The sequence below is a fragment of the Castor canadensis genome, chromosome 11, assembly GCF_047511655.1.
Source record: "Castor canadensis chromosome 11, mCasCan1.hap1v2, whole genome shotgun sequence".
Classification (NCBI taxonomy): Eukaryota; Metazoa; Chordata; class Mammalia; order Rodentia; family Castoridae; genus Castor; species Castor canadensis.
In genome coordinates this window covers 49,581,200-49,599,986 of record NC_133396.1, presented here as the reverse complement: position 1 = coordinate 49,599,986, position 18,787 = coordinate 49,581,200, and the positions used below count along the sequence as shown (strand labels likewise).

General features: G+C 46.4%; 1 non-coding gene across 1 annotated transcript; it reads left to right on the top strand.

The window, feature by feature from the left end:
* The first annotated feature begins 15,323 nt into the window (after positions 1-15,323).
* Positions 15,324-15,448, top strand: LOC141414546 (U6atac minor spliceosomal RNA). Its single transcript, XR_012439562.1, has one exon. It is a non-coding gene; the product is annotated as a U6atac minor spliceosomal RNA (small nuclear RNA).
* Positions 15,449-18,787: the final 3,339 nt, after the last annotated feature.

Sequence of the window (18,787 nt, the reverse complement as noted above, 5' to 3'; positions counted from 1 at the left end):
TGGTAGACACCTTCACAGGATGGGTGAAAGCCTTCCCTACAACTAGCAAAAGGACCTCCACAGTAACAATTCTGGTCACAGATATCCCACAGTTTGGCCTCCCGGCCTCCCTGCAATCAGATGATGGGCCTAAATTTGTTTCCTCTATTTCCCAAAGCCTCTGGGCCCTTCCAAAAAGACCACTCATGCTCAGCCCCTTCGAGCTCCTCTATGGCCATCTGCTCCTCCCTATCACAGTTCAGCCAAATCCCCCCAACATTTCCCCCACTCTCCTCAATCCTTTCCTTACCTTTCTTTGCTCTCTCGTTTGGTTTCATGCTCATGATCAATTGCCACAGCCCCTGACACCACCAAAATAACTCCCTTCCTCCAAATGGGAGATCTGGTTTATTTAAAAATTACAACCACATCTGGCCACCTACAGGAAAAGTGGAGAGGCCCATTTAAGGTCATCCTCACCACACCCATGGCTGCTAAGCTAGCAGGATTCCCTTCCTGGGTACACATTCAAAATCTGAAGTTGGCAGCCCCACAAAAGATCTACCAATCTCTCCCTACAGGACCAAGAAAAGTGAAGATCTCCTGCTTCCCTAATGTCTCAGAAGATGGAGACAAACCCACTGAGGTGCCCGGAAAATAAAATAAAACCCTATGCCAAGGATCTAATATCCCTCCTACTTATTCTCTATATTTCTCCTCTCCCATTCTTTCCTGTCAGTGCCTGCCCATGCTTTTACTCCTTCCTGTATACCCTCTACTCTGAGACCTTAGATTTCCCACCTCCTAATATGATTAGTCTTCTTCCCTTCTCATACCTTCTCTACTCTTATTTTATAAATTGGATATCTGATCTCCATCTCCAGAGTACACTCTCAGACTTTACTCTTGAGGAAATCTACTTATTTTCCAACATACTCTTCATCTTACTGTAAATCACTCTACCTATGCTTTCACTCCATCCCTTCCTGTGGGTAATTCTTGTCCTCATCCTCATTCTCCTGAGTGTCAGCCTATGGGCAACTTCTCCCCCTGAATGGAGATGGCCCCATCGCATAGCTCTCTGCCTCAGGTACCTTGCCCTATGAGCCTTACTCCCTATATTCTCCTCATTCTTATGACCTGGATCTTTACTATCCTTCCAGCCAGTTCCTGTCTCTGTTATCTCTGGAGATTCAAGGTCTGAGAAATGCACACACACAACCAGGCCTCAATCTCTCACGTTGCAGGAACCGCTAATTGCCCTATCCAGGGATGTTCCTCTACAATCACTATTTCTGTTGACCTGCAGTCTATATCCTCCACTTACAACCCCTTTGTCTGCTTCCAATATGGCCAAAGTAGAGACTATTGTAAAAATGGTGACCCCCACCTGAGAACATGCGCCGCCCCCACCAGCCGGAAGAAGCCAGAGGATCAAACTGGCTTCAGAGGATCAACCCTTTTCTTCTCCTTCTCTCTTTAAGAAACAAAAAATGGGGGAATGATAAGAACTGCCCCTTGCTGCAGCCTAGCTGCAGCTGGTCTCATCCCTTGGAGAACAAAGCCCATTGTCCCTTATCTCCTGCTACCTCCCTTTGCCCACCCCTAGCCCTTGCTTCAGCAGCTGGTCTCATCCCTTGCAGAACAAAGCCCCACTGTCCCTTATCTCCTGCCACCTCCCTTTGCCTGTCCCTAGCCCTTGCTTTCTCTCAAATGCTACTTAAGGCCAGACCCACCGAGAGAAGCTGCTGCACCATTTTTTCTCAGCCATCCAGCCTGCTTATTAAACTTTTGGACATGAGATACCTCTTGTGAGCCTCCTTTGTGTGTGGTGTGCAGTGTTTTCCTAACACTGTCAACCTAAATAACAATCAGAAAGAGATTCTCTGGTTTTGCATGGCCAAACATTTATTTGAAAGTAGCAGAGCATTACAAAGGGGCTCTGTGCCTTGGGAAATCATCAAGGAAGCTGATGCAAGGGGAAGAGCGTATTTATTCTCTATTTAATTTTCTTGGCTATATTGGGGTTTGAACTCAGGGCTTTCTGCTTTTGAGACAGGTGCTCTACAGCTTGAGCCATGCCTCCAGCCCAAGGGGATTTAAAAGACCAAAATAGAGCTGGAGGTGTACCTCAAGGGGTCAAGCGCTTGCCTAGCATGTGTGCAGCCCTGGGTTTGATCCCCAGTTCTGAAAAACAAAAACAAAAAAACAGAGATTGAATGGTACTAAGTGCTTGGATGCAGTTTTTGGTCTTGGAGACCCACTCAGCTCATTGGTGGAGGTGTCACTGCTGGGCAAGTGTTTTGTGCAGAGTATCTAGTCTGATTTGTTGTAGCTTTACAGAATGTCAAAGGTAAATTTTGTTACAGAAATCTATGCAAAAAGATGGGAATTGTGCAAAGTATGTGATGCCATAGAACAAGAAAAACATCTCTCCCGCACCTTTAGAAGGACCTTGAGAAGGTGCTTAGCTGGGACAGATGGACTGAGAACCCCACCCCACACCATAACTTCCAGCTCTAATTTGATCTGGGTCTGACAACAAAGACTCCCTCTTGGTATCATCAACTTTCACAAGGGAAAACAGAGTAACCCAGAGACTGAAGGAACCACAGTGTGAGGAATTGCAGAGATATGGCCCTAGGATCACAGTTGGAGTTGGAAAGTCCTGGAGAACATAATGTCTGCAGGCTTCAGAAACATCTTTTTCTCTTAAACTCTTCCATCAGGGCTGCTCTTACCATAACAATCCTTCATAAAGATTGTGAACCATACTAGTGAGGATGGGACAGTCTTTGACACAGAGAACAGCTTGAGTATGGAGATTTAGGTAAGGTATTTTCAGAAACAGTATCTAATATTCATTTTAAATTTGTAGTTTCTAAGAAAACAGGATCCTGGATCCACTTCTAAACCCAGACCTCAGAAGTTAGTCTCTTACACATAATCCTGTTTGCTTAAGTCTATCAACATACTGCTTTGTTTAACTTCCATTCTGCCTTTCTCCAAATCCTGTAAGAACTCCGTTTTGGGCTGGGCAGGATAGCTCAAGTGGTAGAGTGCCTATTTAGCAAGTGTGAGGTTATGAGATCAACCCCCAGTATCATTAAAAGATAAAAGAAAACAAGGAACTCTACCTCTATCTGTGCTTTTTGTTTTGGGGGTTTGTTTGTTGGGCATTTTGTTTTGTTTTGGGTTGCTAGGGATGGAACCCAGGGCCTCCTGCATTACACAAGTGCTCTGTCACTGAGCTGCACCTCAAGCCCTTTACCTGTGTTTGAGAATCCTAGGTTCCCCTGGTAAGCAGTCTTATTTGCCACCCCAAAGTTGAGAAACTGGTTGTTGACTAAATGTTTGTCCCTGTTAATTTATTAATCCCGCAAACAGTCTATTTATAGCCTAACAAATAGATAAAGATGGATTTTTACATCTATAGAGTACAAAACAAAGTGGAAAGCCACTCACTCCGCTGTAATCACAGAAGTTTATGTATTCTACGAGTAAAAAATTCATACAAAAAAGTTTCATGATGTTTTACTCTGTTGACCAATCATCAGAAAAGATGACTTCGTTCTTTTTTTGGGGGGTGGTTCTGTGGTTTGAACTCAGGGCCTACATCTTGAGCCACTTCACTAGCCTTTTTTTGTGATGGGTTTTTTTCAAGATAGGGTCTCTTGAACTTTTTGCCCAGGCTGACTTCAAAACCACCATCCTCCTGATCTCTGCTTCCTGAGTCGCTAGTGTTAGGAAAATGCCTCTCACTAAGAAAGCTCACGAGAAAATCTCACGTGCAAGAGCAGAGTTTAATGACAGGCACAAGCTGCCTGGCTGACCTGGGGAAAATGGCGCAGGAAGAGAACTAGTCCGGACCAGGCATGGCTTTTTATAGAAGAGGGAAGCTAAGAGGTTGGCGCATGCACAGGGGTCCCTGATGGGGGTGGAGCTTGGGTGCAGCTTGTCTTGGAGAATGGGAAATTTTGCTAAAGGGAGGGGCTGTTACTGGGAATGGCTCCATTTTTCGAAGAGATGAGGCCTGAGGATAAAATGGCTGCTGATTTATAAAATGGCAGCATTATTGTTCTATCATTCCCCCATTTTTTCTTTAATAATGATGAGGGTAGGGGCTGAGGATTGGGAATTGGGGTGAAGCGTTGGCTTCTTAGCTGCTTCCTGCTGGCAGGGGTGTTCTATGGGGCAGGATCCTCAGGCTCCTGTGGCATCCTGGATGGGGCCTTCATAGTAGTTTTTCTGGGCAGTTTTGGAGAGGTTGATATCCATGGAGGTACAACTGGTTAAATTTTTGATTAGGAATAGCAGAAATGTGGTCTAAAAGAAATCTTTGTACCATTCTTATGATACAAGGGAGGAAGCTTAAGAATATGAGAGCAAGAAACATAGGCATTAGGATGGGCATTAGCCAGGAGAACCACTGTGAAATGTTGTTCCCTAGAGGATTCCAAGAGTCCTCCAATTCCCTTCTCCATTTTTCTAATTGTTCCTGGAGTTGTCTAATTTTATTTTTTATACCCCCAACTGGTTAACATAGAAGCAGCACTCTTCTTGTAAAAATAGGCAGAGACCACCCTTCTCTGCAGTGAGCAGGTCAAGGCCTCGTTGGTTTTGGAGTACAACTCAGGCTAGGGAGTCAAGTTGTTTCTGTAAGGTTAGGATAGACTTGGCTACCATTTGAAACTCACTTATCAATTGATTAGAGAGTTTTGTGTAGTAGTGAACAGAGGTTCCTATTCCTGCAGCCCCCTTTCCCATGGCAGCTGTTATTCCCAGGGTAGCTAACAAAGGAATAGCCTGGATTGCCCTTTTAGATCAAAGCCGCGTGGTGATGGGAATGGGGAGGTCCTGATCTTCTGTAATAATATCCATGTCAGGAACCAAAAATACCAGAGTGCAGATGCCCTTCCAGGCTTTGGGTAGGCAGGGGTATACACTCTGACCACATAGAAAGAGAGTCTTGGGAATTGGGGGGCAGCAGATATTGTTTCCAGTTTTGTTGGCCGCCCTAGTGGTGTGACATTTTTGGCCACCAGGGAGCCTACCTCAACTATCCCTGAGGAACTCTGCAGGTAAAGAGGGGCTGGCTGGGAGAGGGGAACTGGGGAAAGAGTGGAGGTGGTGGCCTTTTGGTGAAGGAACAGTTTAAGGTAAAGGGTGTGGAAATGTTTATGGGGCTGGCGATGACCTGAGAAGGGCCAGTCCACTGACACATCCAACAACCATGGGCTAGAGTAGGATTGATGTGGTTAAGTAGTTGATGAGCAGTATTTATGACCTGGAGGAGAAAGGTTTTAGAAAGGGGCAGTGTGTGTAAAGGAATTTTGAGAGGCTTTCTGGTGGGAAAGAATAAGTCATTTAGTCTTTGAGGTACCTGGGTGTGGAGGACCTTCCGGAGGGCCTCATCCTGGACTCTGCCTCCATCAGATATGCCGAGCTGTGAGAGGTAAGTCCAGCATGCCTGTTGCCCCCTCCTCCAATGGCAACAGTAGCCAGCATGGTCACCTTTGCTGGTACCCATCCAATATTTTTGATTAAGATGTTGGCATAAAGTGGTGGTGCTATAGCATGCCTTTTGCATGATGGTATACGCTGTAAATGGCAGGCATGGGGGTGGGGAGAAGGCCCCAGCTTGAAAAGGTCCAAGTCATAAGAAAGAAGAAAGCACAAGGAGTAAGGCGCACAGGGCGAGGTATCCAAAACAGAGCTGTGCTATGGGGCCATCTCCACTCAGGGGGAGAAGTTGCCCACTGGCCGATACTTAGGAGAGAGGGGACGAGGACAAGAATTACCCACAGAAAGGGATGGAGTGAAAGCATAGGTGGTGTGGTTTACAGTAAGGCAAAGAGAATGTTGGAAAATGAATAGATCTCTTCAGGAGTAAAGTCTGAGAGAGTACCTTGGAGGTGAAGGTCGGCTATCCACTCTATGAACCAGGGGTAAAGAAGTAAGAGAAAGGAGGGAGGCTGATGTGTTGGGAGGTGGGAAGAGTAAAATCTCAGAGGAGAGTGTATCTAGGAAAGAGTAAAAGCGTGGGCAGGCACTGACAGGAAAGAATGGGAGGGGGGAATATAAAGAGTGAGTAGGTGAGATGCCAGGTCCCCAGGCATAGGACTCCTGCCTATGCCCTGGGAGTCTCCGTGGGTGTGTCTCCATCTTCTAGGATCTTGGGGAGGCAGGAGATCTTTATTTTTGTTGGTCCTGTAAGAAGAGATTGGTAGGTCTTTTGTGGGGCTGCCAGTTTTAGATTTTGAACATGTACCCAGGAGGGAAATCCTGCTAGCTTAGCAACCGTAGGAGAGGTGAGGATGACCTTAAATGGGCCTCTCCACTTTTCCTGCAGGTGGCTGGGTGTGGCTGTACTTTTTAGATAAACCAGATCTCCCATTTGGAGGTGGTGTCAGAGGGCTGTGGCAACTGATCATGAGCATGAGACCAAAGAAGAAGGCTAAGAAAAGTGAGGAGAGGATTGAGGAGAGCAGGGAAAATGTTAGGGGGTTCTGGCTGAGCCATGATAGAGAGGAGCAGATGGCCATAGAGGAGCTCAAAGGAGTTGAGCATGAGTGGTCTTTTTGGGAGGGCCCAGAGGCAGAGAAGGACTAGTGGTAGGAGCTTTGTCCAGTCTAGGTGGAGCTCGAGGGAGAGTTTGGTGAGAGTATTTTTTAGTGTGTGATTGGCATGCTCAACTTTACCTGAAGATTGGAAGTGATAGGGAATGTGAAATCTCCAGTGAATATTTAAGGCTTGTGACAATTTTTGGGAAATAGAGGAAACAAACTCAGGCCCATTGTCTGACTGGATGGAGGCCAGGAGACCAAACCATGGGATAATGTCTGTGACCAAAATCGTTGTTACTGTGGAGTCCTTTTTATTAGTCATAGGGAAGGCATCCACCCATCCTGTGAAGGTGTCTACCAATACCAGGAGATACTTAATCCTCTTTACTGGAGGCATATGTGTGAAGTCCACATGCCAATCCATGGCAGGGAGGTATCCCCTGGCTTGGTGGGTAGGAAAGGGAGGGGGTCTAACATTGGAGTTGGGGTTTGTGCGCTGGCAAATTGAGCAGGATTGGGTAATCTGTTTAAGGTATGTATGTCTCCTGGAGATAGGGAAAGGGATTGGTGGAGAAAGGTGTAAAGAGCATGAAGGTTAGGATGAAAAAGCATATGTAAGTAGGAGAGAAGAGTTTTAACTTCAGAAGGGGGGAGAGAGATTGTAGTGGGGGGGAAGAAGCTGGGGTAAGGGAGTACATGGCCAATTGGGGTGCAGTTTGGAGGGCTGCCCACTTGGCCTCTGTATCCACTCGGTTATTTCCTCTGGTAATTATGGAAGAGTCAGTTTGGTGGGCTTTGCAATGAGTAATGCCTACCTGGGAAGGGAGGCGTGAAGCCTCTAAGACCTGGGCTATTAAGGCAGCATTGATAATGGGAGTTCCTCTTGTAGTTAGGAATCCCCTTTCCTTCCAGATTGCAGAGTGGGACAATAAAGTGTGAAATGTATATTTACAGTCAGTGTAAATGTTGACAGTTTTGTCTTTTGCCAGGGTTAGAGCTCTGGCCAAGGCAGTCAATTCTGCCCTTTGGGAAGTAGTACCCAAAGGGAGAGGGCAGGTCTCAATGATGGCAGAATCAGACAGGATGGCGTATCCAGCTCTTAGCTGTCCACTGTGAATGAAGGAGCTGCCATCAATGAACCAAGTGTAGTCAGTCTGAAAAAGGGTGCCCTCCTGAATGTGGTCTGGGCAGGGGAGGGGCTCCTCAAGGATCTCAGGGCAGGAGTGAACAAGGGGTGTTGAAGAGAGAGGAAGAAGAGTGGCTGGGTTAAGTGGAGGATACGAGATGAAAGTTAGGGTGGCATCCTCGACCAAGGCCACCTGGAGGGATAGGATATGGGAGGGGGCATAGAGTAAAGTCCCTTTTTTTAAAAATTTTTATTTTATTCATATGTGCATACAATGTTTGGATCATCTCTCCCCCCTTTACCCCACGCCCTCCCCTTGTCCCCCTCCCCTGCTCCCTCCCTTACCCCCCCTTACCCCTGCTACCAGGCAGAAACTATTTTGCCCTTATCTCTAATTTTGTTGAAGAGAGAGTATAAGCAGTAATAGGAAGGACCAAGGGTTTTTGCTAGTTGAGATAAGGATAGCTATACAGGGAGTTGACATGCATTGATTTCCTGTGCATGTGTGTTACCTTCTAAGTTAATTCATCTTGAACTAACCTTTTCTCTAGTTCCTGGTCCCCTTCTCCTATTGGCCTCAATTGCTTTAAAGTATCTGCTTTAGTTTCTCTGCATTGAGGGCAACAAATACTATCTAGTTTTTTGGGTGCCTTACCTATCCTCATACCTTCCTTGTGTGCTCTCGCTTTATCATGTAATCAAAGTCCAATCCCCTTATTGTATTTGCCCTTGATCTAATGTCCGCATATGAGGGAGAACTTATGATTTTTGGTCTTTTGGGCCAGGCTAACTTCTAGAGTAAAGTCCCTTATATGTGAGGAGTTCCGAGAGGTTATGGGGAGAGTAAACAGTAAGGGGGGACCCAAAGGTAAGCTTTTTGCTTTCCTGGATCAAGAGAAAGGCAGCTGCCAGGGCCCTAAGGCATGGGACCCATCCCCTGGTTGTGGGGTCTGTTTGGAGAAGTATGCTACTGGAGTGAAGGAGGGCCCTATGTTGTGTCCCAGAACTCCTAGGGCAAACCCTTGCCTCTCAGAAATGTAAAGGAAAAAGGGGCCAATGAGGTCCAGCAGGTGAAGTGCCAGGGCTTGTAACAAGGTTTGTAAGAGGGTTTTAAAATGACCTGACACCGGCTGAGGGGGGTCCAGGGGCTCTTGAATGTAACCCTTGGATGCCTCATATAGAGGCTTGGCCATTAGACTGAAGTTGGGCACCCAGGCTCTGAGATAGCCAGCCAGGCCAAGGAAGGAGAGAATTTTAGCCTTGGTGGTGAGGACAGGGAGAGAGGCTAACAAGGCCTTATGATCTAGGGTGATAGCCTTATGAGTAGGGGAGATAGATAGGCCCAGGTAAGTCACCTGGGTGAGAGACAGTTGAGCCTTGTTAGAGGACACCTGGTATCCCTTTTTTCCCAGAAAATTAAGCAGGAGGGCAGTGTGTTGTTGGCTATCCTCAAGTGAGGGGCTGCAGAGCAGGAGGTCATCTACATACTGGAGGAGTTTACTCAGGGAGAGATGGAGGGTAAGGAGGTCTCTATCCAGAGCTTGGGCAAAGAGGTGGGGACTGTCCCGGAACCCCTGAGGCAAAACAGTCCAGGTCAATTGTTGGGAAGTATGAGAATCTGGATCAGTCCAGGTGAAGGCAAAGAGGTTTTGGGACCATGGGTGGACTGGGATAGTGAAGAAAGCATCCTTCAGGCCCAGGACTGTGAAATGGGTGGTGGTACTGGGGATGAGAGACAGGAGAGTGTAGGGGTTGGGCACCACCGGGTGTATAGGAGTCACTGCCGCATTGACTAAGCGGAGGTCCTGTACCAGCCGATAAGACCCATTGGGATTTTTTACAGGCAGAATAGGAATGTTATAGGGGGAGTGGGTTGGGTGAAGCAGGCCCTTAACGAGAAGCTCTGAGGTGACAGGCTTTAATCCCTGTAAGTGGATTAGAGAAATGTGATATTGAGGTTGGTTTGGGAAAACAGAGGGATCCTTGAGAGTAATAACAATTGGCTCATGATGTGTAGTGATTGCAGGGTTTTGGAGGTCCCACACAATGGGGTCCACCAGTGTAGTGGGTAAGGGCAAGGGGTCAGGAGGGGTTTGTGGAAGCAGGGTACCCATAATGGCAAGGAAGAGCTCTGAGGATGGAGACAAGGGGTTAGTGGGTCGCAGTTTAAGACGGGGTGGGTGTAAGGTGAGAGTGGCCTGGAATTTTGACAAAATGTCCCTTCCCAAGAGTGGGGTGGGGCAATTAGGGAGGACTAGGAAGGAGTGAGTAAAAAGTGTATCTCCCAGTATGCAGGTTAAAGGAAAAATCATTAAGGACTGGTTAGGATTTCCCTCCACCTCGACTATGGAGGTTTAAGAAGGCTCGGTAGGTCCCCAAAATTCCGGCTAGGCAGAAAAAGTGGTGTCGGTGTCTATGAGGAGAGAGATAAGCCTACCTTTGTTGAGGGCAGTTACCCTGAGCTCCCGTGAGGTTATGGTTGTTGGACCTGGGAGTCCTGGGCTCCATCAGTCATCAGTCTCAGTCACCAGTCCTAAAAGATCAGTTAGGGCGGAGGGGTGGTGGGGGGGCTTAGACCATCCACCTTGAGGGGTGGAGGGGCAGTCCATCGCCCAGTGGCCCTCCTGTTTGCACTTAGGATATGGCCCCGGTGGGTGGTGTGGTTTAGGACAAGCACAGGCCCAGTGTCCCTCAAGGCCACACTGAAAACATGGGCTGGGAGGTGTTCGGGATTTTCCCTGGCCTCAGGAGTTAGAGGTCAGAGGCCTTTGTTGGAGGGCTTGTGCCAACATCTGGAATTTAGTCTTATCTCTCTTCTCCTTATCAGCCCTTTGTTGTTCTTCTTGGTAATTATAGACCTTGAAGGCCATGTTTAAAATTTCAGCCCACAGAGTCTGAGGACCATTTTCCAGCCTTTTAAGTTTCTTTCTTATATCTGGGGCTGACTGTGAGATAAAGTGGGTCATAAGAATGATTGTCCCATCCCAAGTTTCAGGGTCAATTTTGTATGGTGTCGTAGTGCCCCTGTGAGCAGGGACAAGAAACTAGCTGGATTTTCCTATTTTTCTTTTTGAATTTCTCTGAGTTTATCAAAATTAACAACGTTTTGGGCTGCCTTTTTTAGTCCTGCCACTAAACAGGTAACCATATGATCCCTAAGCGTTCTGTCACCGGTTTGGTAATTCCAATGAGGCTCCTCAGTAGGGATTGCTGTAGCCTCCACAGGATGGGCAGGGGTGGTGTAATGGACCTCATCTGCGTGTGCCCTAGCTGTGTCCCAGACCCTGTGTCTCTCCTCTGGAAGGAGGGTGGAGGAAAGAATGAGACAGATGTCATGCCAAGTAAGGTCATAGGATTGAGCCAAGTATTGGAACTCTTTAATATAAGAATCTGGGTTAGTTGAAAGAGCCAAGGTGCTTTTCTATCTGAGAGAGGTCAGCAAGGGAAAAGGGGACATGGACCCTCACAATACATTCTTCTTCAGCCACTTCCTGGAGAGGGTAGATGGAAATTGGCTGACTGGGGGGTCTGTGAGGAGCGAGTGTGTGTGTGGCTCATGGGATCCTATGGCTCTGGGTGGGCAGAAGGAGGGGCGGAGGGAAGGGTGGAAGGAGGGGTGGGGGAAAGGGCGGAAGGAGGGGCGGGGGCGACAGTTGAACAATGGAAGCTCATCTCTGATAAGGTGGAGGCTCGTTAACAGGGTTAAAAGAAGGGAAAGTTTCAGAGTCAGGAGGGGGTTCAGAAGAGGATTTGGCTGTTTTTGAGACTGGTTTAGAGGCTAGTAGAACCTGTGCAGGGGAACAGAAAGTACAGAGGGAGGGTTTGATGCAGAGATAAGAAAAGGATTGGACTAGGGAAGTTCCTTCCATTAACCAGCACGCTCACAGAAATTGTATAAATCCCTTAAAATATTGGGATCAAAAGTGTCATTAAGTGGCCATTTGGAGGCATTGTTTAGTGGATATTGGGGCCAGGCCTGATTACAGAGAAAAATGAGTTTTGGGGCTTAAGATCAGGCATGAGGCGTAGGGGCCCAAGATTGGCCAGAAGACATCCCAATGGGGAGTCTGAAGGAATTTTGAATGTTTCAACTCCCATGGTGAGGCCTGACCTGAGGAGAGATATGGCGGGCATCCCCGAAATATCAGGTCCTCAGGAGAGAGAGAGAGAGAGAGATGTGGAGCACTCAGAGGGAATGTCTTCGCCATGGGGTGTCCACAGTCCCTAGTGGGGAACCTGGTTCCCAGGGAGGAGAGCAAGCCAAGACCTAGTGCTAGGATTTTGAGGAAATGAAAGCGAGATCACAGCTCTGCATGTGAGGAGGACTCACTGAGAGAGGATCTTGAGGGAAGATTGGCTGGTGGTGGATGGCGGTTGGAGGCGTGCTGTGGTGGAGGAATTTCCCTGTGAGCTAGTGAGGGAGCGCTGCTTTCTAGGATCAGGGGTTCCGGCAAAGCAGCTCTGGTCCCAGAGGAATGGAATGGGAGGAGAGAGAGAGAGAGAGAGAGAGAGAGAGCGCGGGATGGGGTTGGGGAGGCTGGGAGAGCAAGGTCAGTGCCGGGAGCACACCTGATCCTGGGTTTTGGCACCGAATGTTAGCAAAATGCTGCTCACAAAGAAAGCTCACGAGAAAATCTCATGTCCAAGAGCAGGGTTTAATGAGCGACCTGGGAAATATGGCACAGGAAGAGGGCGAGTCCAGGCCAGGCATGGCTTTTTATAGAAGAGGGAGGGTAAGAGGTTGGCACATGTGCAGGAGTCTCTGATGGGGGTGGGGCTTGGGTGCAGCTTGTCTTGGCGCACAGGAAATTTTGCTACAGGGCAGGGCTGTTATTGGGAATGACTCCATTTTCCAGGAGGTGAGGCCTGAGGATAAAATGGCCGCCGATTTATAAAATGGCAGCATTATTGTTCTATCAGCTAGGAAGCTAGGATTACAAGCATGAGCCACCAGTGCCCAGCAAGAGGTTTTTTGTTTCTTTGTTGTTTTTCCGGTGAGCCTGGGGTTTGAATTCAAGGCTTCACACTTGCAAAGCAGGCACTCTACCACTTGAGCCACATCGCCAGTCCTTCTTTATTCTTTCAAATTGGCAATGAGGGATAGGTGAGGTGGTACATGGCCTGCAGTTCCAGTTACTAGGGAGGTAGAGATGGAAGGATCCAAGTTCAAGGCCAATCCCAGTATAAAAGTCTGAGAGCCTACTGGAAAAACAAACTAGAAGTAATCAAAATGATGACAAGATCTTCCTTTTTATCAAAATGTACGTCTGAATCACTTTCTAAATTGATTCGGCTCTTAAAAATCGTTTTTCTAGGGTACTAGAGGTATAGCTCATGGTAGAGTGCTTGCTTAGCATTTATAGGCACTGGATTCAATCCTCAGCACCACAAAAGTAACAAGAACATTATAATGATCCTAAGTAAGCATCCATCACTACAGCTTAGACAATGATTGACTTGTGGTCATTTTTTTTTTTTATCAATGCTGTGAATCAAATCCGGGGCCTTGCACATGCTAGGCAAGCAGTTTACCACTGAACTATGTCCCAACCCAATCTTGTCTTTACTAAAAATCAGTAGCAAGGGATTTGCTGCAAGAGAGTGCCCCCAAATCACCCCAAGATGGGGCCACTTGAGATTTCAAAGAAAGAAAGACCAAATGCAAGAAGGATCAGTCCAAAGTAGCCCTTGGGAAAGCCTGAGTGTGAGAAGAGGGACAGCGAGAAGAGATTTCTACCTGAGCACATGTGCAGTGAGGGGTTGGATAGGGATTTAAGGAATTTGGCTCTGCTCAGGGCCTGAGCTCATGTCTACATGTTTAGCAATGTGTTTGCTGTTTCAATGTTTCAGGCAACAAGCTAAGTAAGTTTATCAGTGCCTGGGGATGTTCAAAGCCCCAGTTTGGTTTGGAGCCTGAGGGTAAGACCCGAAGCTGGCCAATGACAGGACAATCAGGATTTTCCAGTCAGGATACAGAGAGAAAGGGAACCCTATATTTATGTTTTTACCTATCCAGCCCAATTTCATTATATTTTTATTTTGAATATTTTCTAACCTAAAGAAAAGTTATAAGAATCGTGCAGTGAGCACTCAGGCACACTTCATCTGGATTCTGCAGTTATTTACACACTTTTTTTTTTTATTTTTACTTTTGGTGGTATTGGGATTTGAACTCAAGAGTCCTCACCCTTGCGAGGCAGGCACTCTACCACTTGAACCACTCTGCCAGCCCATTTACACACTTTTTAAGCCAGTTATCTTGCTACATTTACTTTATCTCTCTAGATGGGTTTTTCCCCAAGTCCTGGGGATGGAATCCAAGGCCTCTGTCATGTGAACAGACACTCTACCACTGAGCTACACCCCAGCCCTCTACATATATTTTTAATCTTACTTTTGTGTTTGAATTACTTGCAGAAATACTTAGTATGTATTTCTTAAGAACTAATTCTCTGTCCTGCATAACTCCAGTATTGGATCACACATGGGAAACTTAGCATTAGTGTGGTGATACATTCTATTATCTACCTTGCTTTTATACAATCCATTTCATAATCATTGCTCCCAATTTTACCACAGTGTAATTCCCTAGCTGTTATTTTTTTTTCCTCCAAAATCCACCCAAGGGTCTCACATGGCACTTGTTTCCATGTCATGTGAGACAGCCTTGTGAAATGTCTTCACTTTGTGTCTGGGCCTTGCCTTCCCTTGGGTCCCAGAGTTATTCCTCTGTGTGTGTGTGTGTGTGTGTGTGTGTGTGTGTGTGTGTGTGTGTGGTTGGGTAGGGGGATCTTGAATACGCTCAGGTGAAAAAACGGGCTTGTTATTTTGATGTATTACAAGAACTGGGGTCCAACAGTCTCAGATGCTGGTCAGTTGCACATTCATTTTCCTTCCTTCCTGCAATGTAGTTCTTGCCTTGTTTTGCAATTGTGTATCTGTGGTTCCCTTTTTTCCAGAGAGGAGCTGCAGACAGGGCTGAAGGGCTGGTAAGTTGTGCAGTCAGGAGTGGGACTCTCCAGACCTCCATGGGGAGAGAAGACACATTCTCTGCGGCTGCCAATCAATTGGTAGGGCGGGCTGGAAATGTAGCTCAGTGGTTAAGTGTTTGACTTGCTTGCACGAGGCTCTGGGTTCGGTCCCCAGTACCGCTAAACAAACAAATAAATAAAAAATTGGTGGGTCAGGACACTGAAACCTAAACCATGAACCTCACACCATCCAAGTAATTTCAAGATGTGGTTTCAAACCTAATTTCTACCAAATTAAGCATTTCTTAGGCACAATACTTTATAATACAATATTATTGGGCTGGGGCAATGCTTAGCCCCCAGTTTCTATAAATATGTGTGTGTGTGTGTGTGTGTGTGTACATAATATTTATGGCTTGAGTGTCTCTTGCCACATCAGTTATCTTGAATTTTGTAATGACAGGCAGGAGAAGTCCATATTAACTACAATAGTCTCCCTTATTCCCAGAACAAATGTTCCAGGTCCCCCAGTAGATGCCTGAAACCATGGATAGGGCCCAACCCAACCTAATCCTATATGTATTATGTTTTTTTTCCTTATACACACATACTTATTATAAAGCTTAATGTATAAATAAGGCACAGTAAGAGATTAACAATAGCTAATAATAAAGTAGAACAGTGTTGTATGAAAGGAGAGAAGGTTAACACTCTGCTTGACAAGGATGGAAGAGGCCCTCGACCTGACAATATGCATACAGTTAAGGCATTGTCACCTACTTCATGGCATCTAACCATTGTTTTTACATATGTGAAGATAGAGACTATAAGGACGTGTACTGAAAGTTGTTGAAAAAGTGGGGTGGGAGGTAGAGGGGTAAGGGAGAGTAATGGAAGGGATTGAACAGATCAAAATAATGTATACCATAGAGAAACCCCTTTAAGCATCAACTTGAATATTAATAATGAAAGACAGGACCATAAAATGGGTACAGTATGTGTGCGGTGGGGGGAGGTATTTGTGGGAGGGGAGAGGGCAAATGCAGGAGATTAAGATGAGGGAAGGAAGTCTGGAGGAAAGGAAGTCTGGGAAGTGAGTTTCTGGTCTTTCTGTCCTGAAGACCAAAGACCCACGTGTAATGTTAAGGTTTGAACTAGTGTCCCCCAAAGGCCCAAATACTAAAGGCTTGGTGGCAAACCTGCACAAAATTAGAAAAAAGGGCAAAATAATTTCTGCTGGGTATTGAGGGGGTAGGGGGGAGAGGGAGGGGGCGGAGTGGGTGGTAAGGGAGGGGGTGGGGGCAGGGGGGAGAAATGACCCAAGCCTTGTATGCACATATGAATAAAAAAAAAAACTGTAGTGCTGTTGGGAATTGGTGGAATCTTTAGGAGGTGGGGCCCAGTAGAAGGAAGTTGGGGGAACGTTCCCTTGACAGGGATATTGGAACCCTAGCCCCTTCATCTCTTTCATACCTAGCTGCCAAGTCACAATAGGCCCCACCAACAATGGACTGCAACTTCTAAAACCATGAGCCTAAAATAAATCTCTCTTCTAAGTTGCCTATGTCCTGTATTTTGTCATAGCAACATCCCCCAAACCCCCAAACATACAGTGGACGTTCATAGGGTGCTGGTAGGCCATGGAGTGTGGCAAAGGCCTATGTCAGCACCCAATTGGAATTTAAATTCTGTTTCACAGAAGGAAACAAAAACTCCCTGTATTCCCCTCAAAATTGGTGTCAGAGTATAATTTTCAAACTGTTGCTAACATAATTATTATAAAAATGAGTGGTGAACCCATGTCAAAGTTGGGTTGAACTATGGAAGGAACCAGCAGAAAGACTTAAATAGGTCCAAAGGTATCAGAAGGGTAAAAAAGGGGGAATATAGTACTGAGATAATGTTTGCTAATTAGATAAAAAGTGCTAATATCCTTTAGCAAAGGTTCTCAGGCTGGAGCATTCAACAGAAGAATTTGGAGAGTTGGCAGAGCAGTTCAAGTGGTAAAGCACCTGCTTAGGAAGTGTGAGGACCTGAGTTCAAACCCCAGTGCCGCCAAAAGAAAAAAAAGAGAGAGAACTAGGATGCTGGGCTGTGCCCCTGTAATTTGTGCTTTGATAGATCAGAGTGGAGCCTAAGGATCGGCACACCACACTTTAAGAATCACATTCTTTTTTCAATGCTGGAAATTGACCCCAGGGCCTCACATATGCTAGGCAAGCACCCCTAGCCCTTCTGTTTTTATTTTGTTTTGGGAGCTGGCTTTGAATTCAAAATCCTCCTACCTCCCCGTCCCCCATACCTGGGACCACAGGCATGTGCCCTTCACCTGGTTCAAGGATCATGTTTTTTAACTTTGAGGTGGTCTTTTCTGCTGCTCATAAAAGAAAATCATTTCCCTTTATTAGTCGTCTACTCATTAATCTTTAGAGTTGTAAGACATACTGATCTTAAGAATAAATGGCTGGTTATGTAGGATTATATCTGTCAGAGCAGATGATCCATAATGTCTAGCATGGCATTTGGAGTCATGCTTTTACCTGATTTCTAAGCTTTGGACATTTTTTTCTTAACAGTGATCCTGATGACACAGTGTCTTACTGGATTAATTGGCATTGAGTTATCCATATCGTCAAAGTAGAGATTTTCCCACATCATTGTGGATAATATTTTCTACCAAGAAGAGAGAAAAAAGAAGAGAAAGACTATTCCATCTACATGCAGGGCTCTTAGAGGTCTCAAAGGGCTTTTATGAGGATCATTTCATTTGACCCTGTCATAACCCTTTGAAGTACATGACTTCATCTCATTTTTAGGGACAACTGAGCCTCAGGACCCTCACACACTTCTCAAGGTCACAGTGCAGACCTGCAGGGACTGTCATCCCCATGGAATGTAGCATGATAACATCCTGAAGTCAGTGACAATATGGCTCTAGCCACAGTGAGCATCTCAGTCTCATTCATCCTTCCCATTTTATTGTTTCTTTGCTAGTTCAGTTTTACTTAATGAAAGACCCCTGGCCCTAGCATAATGGTGTCTCTTGAAATAGCTTGGCTGTGAAATTCTCTCCACTTGGGAGGATGAGGTGGAGAATCGCTTGAGCCTCAGAGTTTGTGGTGAGCAGCCGGGCAACAGAACAAGACTGTCTCAAATAAAAATTCTCTGTGTGAAAGAAAGCACAGGAGACAGATTTAAAAAAAAAAAGTTAGGAATGCATGTCTCCAAGAGGGAGCAAAATATCGCATCCTGCGTCAGAATTAGTCAGAAATTTTAATGACCTGTTTAGAACTTCAAAGCTTAATCTCCTTTGTGAGCTGTCGTCTTGACGATGCTGTGCCACTCCGCAGTCTACCAGGACTCCAGGGAGCAAATCTCCACCCCTTGCTAGTGTCCAAGCTGGGTGCTTGGGGGCCCTCTGCATTGTCCTGACTTCAGGGCTGCCTCTGCCCAGAAAGCCCTCCCTTTGGCAGTCTGCGCACGCTTCTGCTGCCTGGCAACCACAGTCACTGCCCAGGGGTCCGATTGTGACAGCCGCTCTTCCTTCACAAAGCCACCACCTTTTTCCTCTTTCGCCTTTCTATTTCCATCGTCACCGCTGTGGTCTCTGACAGTCCGTCTCTGCTGGCACACAGGGGAAGGCCTGGGACTCTCAACACTGGCAAGGCGAGCAGTGCAGAAGCAAAAGCACGGGCGGGGTGTGGGCTGTCACACGTTCCCCATAGGACAAGGGGAGTGAGCCTCCCTAAAGAAGGCTGGGAGGGTGCCTGTGGACGCACTGCGCTCACAGGGAACTGATGCTTTACCGCCCTCGTTTTCTCGCCCCGTCCACCTGCCGGACTTCTACCCCATCAAGTTCTCGGCAGAGCATGATGGGCAGTAGAACACAGTCTCTAAGAGCATCATTCTGGAACCATACTGCCTGGGTTCCAATCCTGTCTCCAATACTTCCAGGCATAAAACTTGGAGCAAGTTCGTGCCTCAGTTTCCTCAAATTCCTCATTTGTGACATGGGCTAATGATAGTATTATCTATTCATCATGGCTGTCATGAAGATTAAGTGGGTTACAATGGATGAAGAGCTTAGGACAAGGCCCATGTGCATTTGATTCAATCATCGTGTGCACCGCACCATTAAGAAGCGC